At 34.2% G+C, this 9,746-nt stretch overlaps 1 protein-coding gene across 2 annotated transcripts in view; it reads right to left on the minus strand.

The window, feature by feature from the left end:
- The window catches only part of LOC119604841 (probable serine/threonine-protein kinase DDB_G0282963), a 66,627-nt gene that overhangs the window by 38,993 nt on the left and 17,888 nt on the right, over positions 1-9,746 (minus strand). Inside the window, exon 1 of one of the 2 annotated variants that reach the window (XM_037957714.1) lies at positions 2,730-3,254. The exons of the other annotated variant lie outside the window; for it this stretch is intronic. The gene's annotated coding sequence lies outside the window, so the exon portion shown is untranslated. Of the gene's footprint in view, positions 1-2,729; positions 3,255-9,746 lie in introns of those variants that run through there. 2 annotated transcript variants of the gene reach the window in all.

Consider the following 9,746-nt stretch of genomic DNA (forward strand, 5'->3'; position numbering starts at 1 on the left):
TTTAGTTTTTGTTGGTCTGCGTAATCTGGTGGACCCCTTTGGACAAAATAACATGTTTCTAGAGTATGAGTGGGACCAAAGCTCTATAAATATTACTAAAGCTCTATAAACATTGGATATTCCTCCAATCGAAACGCACATACATATGATATGGCGCTCACAACCGAGCGACTCTTAAGGTGAAAGTACACAACACACGTTGTGCGCGGCAGCGCGTTATAGGCTTTTGTCAAAAAAAGTTGAAACAGTGTATTTTCATTTAACAAGTTACACACTGTAGTTTGTAACGCGTCTGCCGCGAATTGTTCAGCAATTTTCAACTTTTCACGCGTCAGCAGCTGTTTTGTGTAGAATAAAAATAAACTGAACTGAAATAAATTTCACCAACAATGAAAGAAAAATATTAAAAAATAAACGAAAACTTAAAATTTTGATTTTTAAAACAGTAATAGTCTTAAAAAACATTAAAAGAAAGATCAAAATGACGCGTGGTGTGTAACATGCAGCTTGTAAAGCGCGAAAAATTTGAAAAGCGTAAAACGCGTTGCCGCCTCAACGCGTGTTGTGTACTTCCAACTTTAGCTGCAGGTGAATTACCAAATGTGGACATAATTAGTTTATACGGAACATATTGGACTGTCATACACAAACACATGAGTTACCCAATCGAATATCAGACACAGAAATAATTGGAAATTGTGAGACATTGATCTTAGATTTAGAATCATGGTTAAATGAAACACCCGTGAGAATTTACTGTTAAATGGACGGTTTTAAACTGGGAGATAGAACAGGCATCTGGATCTATACTAAAAACAAACAGAAAATATATTTTCGTTTTCCTAGTGGAAGTTTTCAAGTTGAAGTCCGTGCTAATATTGAATGGCTGAATTAAACATGGAACAGGCAGATGTAAACATATTTTCCGACAGCCAAAGGGCAATAAAGGCGTTCAGTCTAGGACAATATTAGATTGTACAAAAGTTGTAACTGACTTTTCCTTCGGTGGTAAGCTATGTATAATATGATCACCAGGCCGCACGATATGTAATAGTGGACGGCTGGGAAGGACTACAAAAATTTCACATCAGGGGAACAAGTCGGAGAATAGTGTGTCTCCTGATGACATACAGGACGAGTATAACTTCACCAATTCACCAACATGAATTAAGACTGCACTTGTTCAAGCTTGTTGTTGAGACCAAATATTTTTGTTTAATATTATTACCATTAGAACCGGTTTGTTGGACTTCGTTCTATATAACGTTTCTGTTATTATTGAAACGACGATTTTTGTTCGAAATTGTCAGCCATAACTTTTAAGAAACCGCTCAAAGAACTAGCACTCGTTAAAAAAACTACTATGCGAATAATAAAGAAACGATCCACAATCTTCAGATTTAAATCGCCCCAGCTTCATTTTATATAATTTTTTAAAAAGAAACTTGTATTTGTGAACGCATATATGACTATTTTAAGCATCAGAACGCACCGAAGTTCAGTTATCGACTTTAAGGTTTAGACACTTGAAATCAGTGGAGGATATTCATATGTCAAGTTCACCAAATCTCGGGTTCTTTACTGTAAGTAATCTGACGTTCTTTTGACGTATAAGTATTGTTATTCTTATTGTTTGCCCACTAAAACTGTTGTCTGAAATGTCCCATCGAAATTTGGAAAGTCGACTTTGAAGCGTCTATGCACTAAGGAACAAAGGTCGAAGAGCTTTACGTGAAAACCTGCCTTCTCGCCTTATTTCACAGTGGCTCTTACAACCACAGGGAGAGCTGTTAGGCGACTCACCACCGCCCTTTAAACCTTATTAACAACGCACACAAACATCATTTCCGTTGATGCACTAAGGAGAAATTGTACTTTAGCATCATTGACTGAAGAAGGTGTAGACTCTTGGCATCAGTGGGGGATGATGTCCTAAACCTACATGTCAAGATCGCCAAGTCTCGGATGCTTTACGGTCAATGTGAGCTATCAATTTGACGTTCTTTTGACATATGTAAAATTATTGTTCTTTTGCTTGCTCACTAAACCTGAAATATCCCATCGAAATTTAGAGAGTCGACTTTGAAGTGTCACTGGACTAAGAAATAACCATTTTTTTTATTTTGAATTTTCAATCGTATAATTTGCCTTGATACGTTGGCATCAGTGACTGAAGAATATACCTCAGCAAATGCTGACTATATAGTCTTACTCCTTTATTAACAAACCCTATCCGGTAAATGGTATGTTTTTTGTTTAACGAAACCCCTATATTTAAAATTTCTCTTCAACACTTCATAAAATAACCATTAGATTTGACCTTATAAGAGGGATAACAACAGCTTTTGTGACATTTCAAATTTGATCGATTGTTACAAAAGCAAAAAAAGTGAAAATTCTAAAAATACACAGAAAAACAAAGAAAATATTTCCATACATTTTTAATATATTGTTTATTAAGAGAGTAGACAACTCTATCTCTTTTCTTAATGAGACACAAACACTGAACGAAAAAATTAATTAATTACATGTACAACTTAAATTATAAGGAATTTTAATACAATTATAAATTTGTTTTTAATTAGTGTGTAGAAATATTTATATTTAAATTTTTATATGTATAAATATTACAATGTTTGTTATAATATTTATGTACTCCTGTACTATGAATTGTTGAAAATTTTATTTAGTTTTTAAATAAAATTATTTTTCAGCATGTAGGTACTTACTTTGCGAAAATAATTGGCAAATGTCCTCCTTTTAGTCTTTTTTGTATTTTTAACAGATAATTTCTCAATACTCTATGTTTTTTCGTTTGTTTTATTTTGGAGTGTTGAGTGTGAAAATTATTGAAAAGTTTCAATTATAAATCAGGCTTGATTTTTCTGTACGTATTAATTATTTGTTTTTTATGTATTTAATACTACTATATAGTATCTACTGAGTTGTAATTGTGTTTAGATGTAGGTAGTATGTATCTATGAATTGCACTTGTTCATTTGTTAATTATGAGATTTTTTCAATTTTTTACACAGTTTCTTCCATAGTATTTTTTTCTAGGTAATTTTAGAAAACTCTTTGTTTAACATTTTAAAAAATTCTTATTTTAAGTTTTATCTTTAAGTTCAATATACTCTGGGTTTCTTTTTAAAAAATTTACTTATAAGAAAAACTTTAATTTTTTTTATTTTTTAAATATTTTTTATAAAGAAATTGGCAAAGAAACGCAACCGTATGCTTGTAAGGCACAAAACAAATTACGCCGTCAGCCGCAAATAAAAAAAAAAAAAAAAACAATAATAATAACAATAACAACAAGAAAAATAATAACAACAACAATGAAAATAAAAACAGCAGAAAATCGCATCACATCATCGCAATGCCATTCAATGCGAGTAAGTACTCACAACAAAAACATTAGCAAAAACAAAAAGCAACAACATTTCAATATTAGAGCAACACTACTATAGAGTGTGGAGCCGAGTGTAGAGTACAAACTTAATTCGTATTATATGAGTACGTGTATCCACCGTAGAGAAACACACGACATTGGGGGTATGTTGGTATAAATAGTTTGTTTGAATGTCCAACAAAAAACAAACAAAAAAAGGAAAAAACAACAAACCCAAACAGACAACCAACAAACCAGCCAAGCCAACCTTTATTTTGTTGTTATTTTCTTTGTAAATATACAAATATATAGTAGTTATATTTCTGTTGTATCTCAGTTTTACTCGCTAGTGGTTCATAAGAAATTATTAAGAGTGCACTCTCTTCAATCTTATTAATAAGGTGGGCCAGTATTGCCGGAGTCAAAAGTCTAGTTTGCCCGTTTAGGTTAGAAAATTATTGAAATTTTCTAAAACATTTTTTTCACCTTGTAATGCATAGGACAATCACATTACCTATTAGCTCTCATTCAATTATGGACCAATCCCGTTAAGGATTAGGATAATACATTGCCCTAGTTCTGTTCTAGTTTGGCTCTACTTCAGTTCTAGTTCAATTCTAGTTCAGTTCTAGTTGAGTTCTAGTTCAGTTCTATTTCAGTTCTAGTTCAGTTTTAGTTCAGTTCTAGTTCAGTTCTAGTTGAGTTCTAGTTCTAGTTCAGTTCTAGTTCAGTTCTAGTTGAGTTCTAGTTGAGTTCTAGTTCAGTTCTAGTTCAGTTTTAGTTCAGTTTTAGTTCAGTTTTAGTTCAGTTCTAGTTCAGTTCTAGTTCAGTTCTAGTTCAGTTCAGTTCTAGTTCAGTTCTAGTTCAGTTCTAGTTCAGTTCTAGTTCAGTTCTAGTTCAGTTCTAGTTCAGTTCTAGTTCAGTTCTAGTTCTAGTTCAGTTCTAGTTCAGTTCTAGTTCAGTTCTAGTTCAGTTCTAGTTCAGTTCTAGTTCAGTTCTAGTTCAGTTCTAGTTCAGTTCTAGTTCAGTTCTAGTTCAGTTCTGGTTCAGTCCTAGTTCTAGTTCGGTTCTAGTTCAGTTCTAGTTCAGTTCTAGTTCAGTTCTAGTTCTAGTTCAGTTCTAGTTCAGTTCTAGTTCAGTTCTAGTTCAGTTCTAGTTCAGTTCTAGTTCAGTTCTAGTTCAGTTCTAGTTCAATTCTAGCTGGGTTCTAGTGCTGTTCTAGTTATAAGTATTCAAGTTCTGTTCTAATTCTGTTCTAGTTCTGTTCTAATTCTGTTATATTTCTGTTCTAATTCTGTTCTAGTTCTGTTCTAGTTCTGTTCTAGTTCTGTTCTAGTTCTGTTCTAGTTCTGTTCTAGTTCTGTTCTAGTTCTGTTCTAGTTCTGTTCTAGTTCTGTTCTAGTTCTGTTCTAGTTCTGTTCTAGTTTTGTTCTAGTTCTGTTCTAGTTCTATTTTTTAATCCCTCCACTCTTCCTCTTAGAGATCCAAGAGCTCTTTATATGGCTATAACAACGTTGATCGCACCGGCTTCCGATTTCTATTCTGTAGAGATTCTGGTCAAATATGAGCAAAATGATAAAGTTCTTTCCATTTGCAAAATATCCCCATAAATTTGTGGAAAAAGAAATTATAGCTACAGCGCTCGATATTGGCAACACTGTCATCATAGTTGTCATATGTAGTAGTATTTATAACAGTATTCGTATTAGTCTCCGCAGTATAGTATCAAATATATTAATACTATACAAAAATACGCTCAAATTATTAAATAAAGAAACAAACATAAACAAGCAACGATGAATAGCACTTATGTATGAATTGACAAAATGTCTGGTTTGTCTTCCTCTTCTTCTCAATTTGTATAGAATGTAAACAACAACGAAGACAATAATAACGGCTAAGAGAAAACTCTTGTAAAATACCAGGACGATTAAATAAGAATTTCATCATATCCGTAGACCGGTGACAAGTGAGCACAATGCACGGGATTACTGTTATCATGATAAAGTTTATGTTGAATTGGAGTACATCGGTAGATTGTAGATTCAGAATAATCTATAGCAAGATGGCAACACACCTCTGCTAAAGATAATTTAAATTATTAAAACAGCCGGGTATAACAACCGACTCGGTCTATAGACTGGTCCCTTGTATTATTCGAAAAATATGTATATTAAACTAACTTCTAATCTAGGTTCTTTACTAGAACCCCTAAGTCATCCAAAATTTAACTGCCCAAAGTAATGTTTTTTTTCCATGAGCTCTTGTAAGGCTACCATCATGGTTGTAGACCTGATTGTACGCAGAATTCGTATGTAACATCAACGAATGTAGGCACAGTAAACAACTTCTTGAAGAGGGTAATATTATGTTTCTAGTCTTCCAAACTGCTGAGTTTTGGGCCAATTACTTAGTCATGAGATCGGAAGGCCATTTCAATAAAACGAAGAGAGCCCGGTATGATGTTCCGTGACGTACAACGTTTTTAGGATCATTTTTTGTTTGTTTGAGAAGAAATTGGGTGAATAGCAGTCGGTATTAATAGGGATATTAGTAGAGTTTCCCAAAATAGTCAAATTGCCGATGTTTCCAAGAATTTTATTATCGTAAAGCCTAATCACCGAGATAAGGGTCAATTTCCTGGGAATGAGAGAGCGTCATGCATCGTAACGTACAACGTGTAATTGTCACGGTTTACAGGCTCCTCTTTTTGTTTTAGTCCAACCTCTTCCTCAACTTGTTTGTTGGGGATGGGACTGGGTGAGTAGCAGCCGGTCTTAATAGGAAAAATTATTAAGTTTCCCAAAACCGTCGCATAGCCGATTTTCCCATGCTTATCGCTAACAGTTTTAAGCCTGATCACCGAATTTTTGGCTTTGCAGGATCCTCTCATTGTTTTTGTCCAATCTTCTCCGCAACTTGTTTGGTTGGGAGAAAATTGGGTGAGTAGCAGTCGGTATTAATAGGAATAATAATTGAGTTTCCCAAAACTACCGCATAACCGATGTCTCTAAACCAGTTTTAAGCCTGAATACCCCCGTGAGCAAACGACGATATGCTTCTTAACGTTCAGGTGATCATATATGCCGATGTTTTCAGGATCCTCTCTTTGTTTTAGTCCAATCTTCTCCTCAAATTATTTGTGTAGAATAATGGATTTGTGTAGAATAATGGATTGGGGACTTGCTACGTAACGTACAAGTGATCATAAGTGCCGTAGTTTGATTTTCAAAATTAATTAAATCGAAATGTGACCGACATGACGGCCAGATATCTCCCATCGTTATTGGAAATATATTTTTTCTCGAAATTTCAAAGAAATATTATTTCATATATATTTTTCTGAATTCTACCAAATCATGACACTTTTTTGGCTTTAATTGTAACACCAACTATAATTCCAGCCATCATTTCATCCCTCTTATGGATAAATTCTTATATGTATATGCAGGGATTCCTTTACCCCCAATATGTGAGCATGAGCATGCAAGCAAGCACTTTGTCATTTGTATGTTTTAAATTTAGCCACCATTTCTTTTTTATTTCACTTTTAGATATTTTTGTAAATGTTTCAAAAAGCAATACAATTTACGTGTATTTAACTAAAAATGACCACATGGACAGCTTATACATACAATTTAATGAAAAAAAATATTTTGTGTATTTAAGAACAGAAGAAAAAGAAAAAACCTTTAAAGAACAAGCATCAATTTTATTTTCATATATTGTATAATGTGCGTATGAATATATACACATGCATTTAAAAAGATACAAATACACATACCAATAACTAACAAAAAAATAAATAAAATTGTACTTTGTCTATTTTTAAGTACTTATTTTAAATTTATTATACATTTAGACATATTTGTATGTAGAGAAATTGAGAAAAAAATACAACAAGTACTTGATATGCCCGTGTATTTTGTATTTGGTACTTTACTAGATATTAAAAAACTGCATGCATAAGTACATACATTGCTACTTGACGTTTTGTTTATTTGTAAAATCTTTAAGAAAATATGCGATTGATCATATATTTTCTTTCATTGTCGTTTGTTGTTGCTATTGTTGTTATTTGCTAATTTTTGTTTTGTTTCTATTGCGAGTAGTTGTAGTATTTTGTTTGTCTACTGCTTGTATGTTACACACAATTTGCCTTGTCCCTCTGTGTGTTCGTATATAAACAGTGTTGTTGTTGTTGCTGCTGTTGAGAGTATTAGTGTTTTTGTTAGTGGCATAGTTTTATTTGTTGACACGCGCGTGCTCAATAAATGCGCAAAATGAATAGTAAACAACATTTTGTTTTTGCTATTAATTGAACAAAAAACAAATCGGCAAAGAAAAATTAAAAGAGAAAACTTAAAAGTATACCAAATAATAATAAAAACAATAATAAGAAAAAGAAGAAGAGGTAGCTAAAACTGTCATGTTAGTATTAGTTTTTTTTTTGTTCATACTTGTTATGTATGAATTAAATTTAGCGCCAGTGTTGCCTGGTCATTTGTATATTTTTAACGACTTCTAGAACTTTTCTTTTTAGTGCAATATATTTCGATTTTGTTTCAGGCATCAGTGGCAGAGTAGGTTCGGTTAAGTTAGAGAGACAATCCGCCGTCATTGTCTCCCTAGAAACTTGACTTGTGTCTTTGTATTAACCGAATCAGGACAATTTTGTGTTCCTATATAGCATTGATCAAGCTCGAGGAGCGAATTATGATATTTATCGTGTGAATATCAACCCTCGACTGATTTGTTAAGTCGTAAAATTCCACTGTCCTGCATCGCACCTATCAAAACTCAAAGAGGTTCTCGCAAGAACCCCATCATAGCGCATCCATCGACCTGCGACAGGCGGTCAAGGCGAAATTGACTTCCAACGCATCTTGACTGTGATACTGAAATCGACTGGTTAGGAATACTTTGATTTCTATATTGACTTCATGACACCCGAAGCACAGATAGATGGTTTATATCTCAGTAATTTGAAGATTCTAAACAATAATAGAACATATTAAGGTTTCATTTACATCTCGTCAAGCAAAAAATGGATCCCTTAAAATTCTCACCATGGTCATCGACCTGTGATATCGAACATGAACACTAGATCAGAAAGAACGATTATAAAAGGGAGGAATCCGCAAATCAACATTTGGTAAACTTAAATCCATCCGAATAGATTTTTTTCTGTAATAGCCCATAGCCTGCTTCAGGGGTAGTTGAATTTTCTATAATGACCGATGTTACCAGGCCTTCGAAAACTAGCAGTGAGAAGCCTTATTAACAAATGTTGGGTCAATATGTCTAAGTGCTTGACGTGAACACCTGCCTTGACGACCTCATTTCACGGTGATCTTTTTTATCCACTAATCATCGCCCCTGATTCCATCTATGAAGAACTTAGGTGGCAATTTTTGTACATGGCTGTGCCGGTCCATGTACAAGCACTTTGCTGAATCTCTTGCCATAGTAGCCCCGGAATGACAGGCAGCATGTGATCAATCCTAATGCAAACCCGAACAAGGAAAAAGCAATCACTGGTCTAAAGTCAATAGAAGGGGAGACAACCCCAATATCAGGTGAAATCAATCTTCCGGTATACCGGAAGATGCCCTTTTGATGTCATGAAAGATTGCATTATTTAAAATGCAATCCCTAAGTCAATTCGAACCCAATAATTGCCCCTACAAGTTGAGTAAACGGACCTCAACCATCCAGTATAAGTTGCTCCGTCACATCAGCCAGTGTCATCTGTTGAGATGACAACAGCACCGGAGAGAGAATCCAGACATTTGTATATGGCATTTGGATATATCAGTCCTTAAACCAACATTCTCTCCCCGCGAATTTGGGTTTAAACCACAGCCACTACGTGGACCCCGAAGGAACATCAACCAATTAACCGACTAGGACTAGGTACTGTGAGCAACCGGCCACCCGTAGTGCCAGATTATATGGTGCTCTGGTTCGACCCCATGTCAAGAAAAGGCCGAGGATACATTTGGTAGCACCACTTTTCTCCAGGATATTGCAATAACACCAAGATGGAAATTTCACCAATTTAACAAGCCCCCGGGGGGAAAATGTTGGGTCAATTACATGGTCAATTCCTTTGGTTATATTAGAATGACTGGACATACATCAAGAACCACTAATATTCGCGAAAGAAATTGAATAGCCGATTAACTGTCAAGACATATTCCTATATATTTCGAACCTATATCTTAATGAATTCTTTCCGAAATATTTGTACTAATAATATTGTATTGAAAGTGGGAAATTTTTGTATTTTCAAAGGCTCCTTCTAGTGTACAATTCTAGTGTACAATAATCATATTGTCTTAAGTTAGATCCA

This window comes from Lucilia sericata, unplaced genomic scaffold (assembly GCF_015586225.1).
Source record: "Lucilia sericata isolate MDLA Ls3-8-SP2 unplaced genomic scaffold, ASM1558622v1 Contig000438F_arrow, whole genome shotgun sequence".
NCBI lineage: Eukaryota > Metazoa > Arthropoda > Insecta > Diptera > Calliphoridae > Lucilia > Lucilia sericata.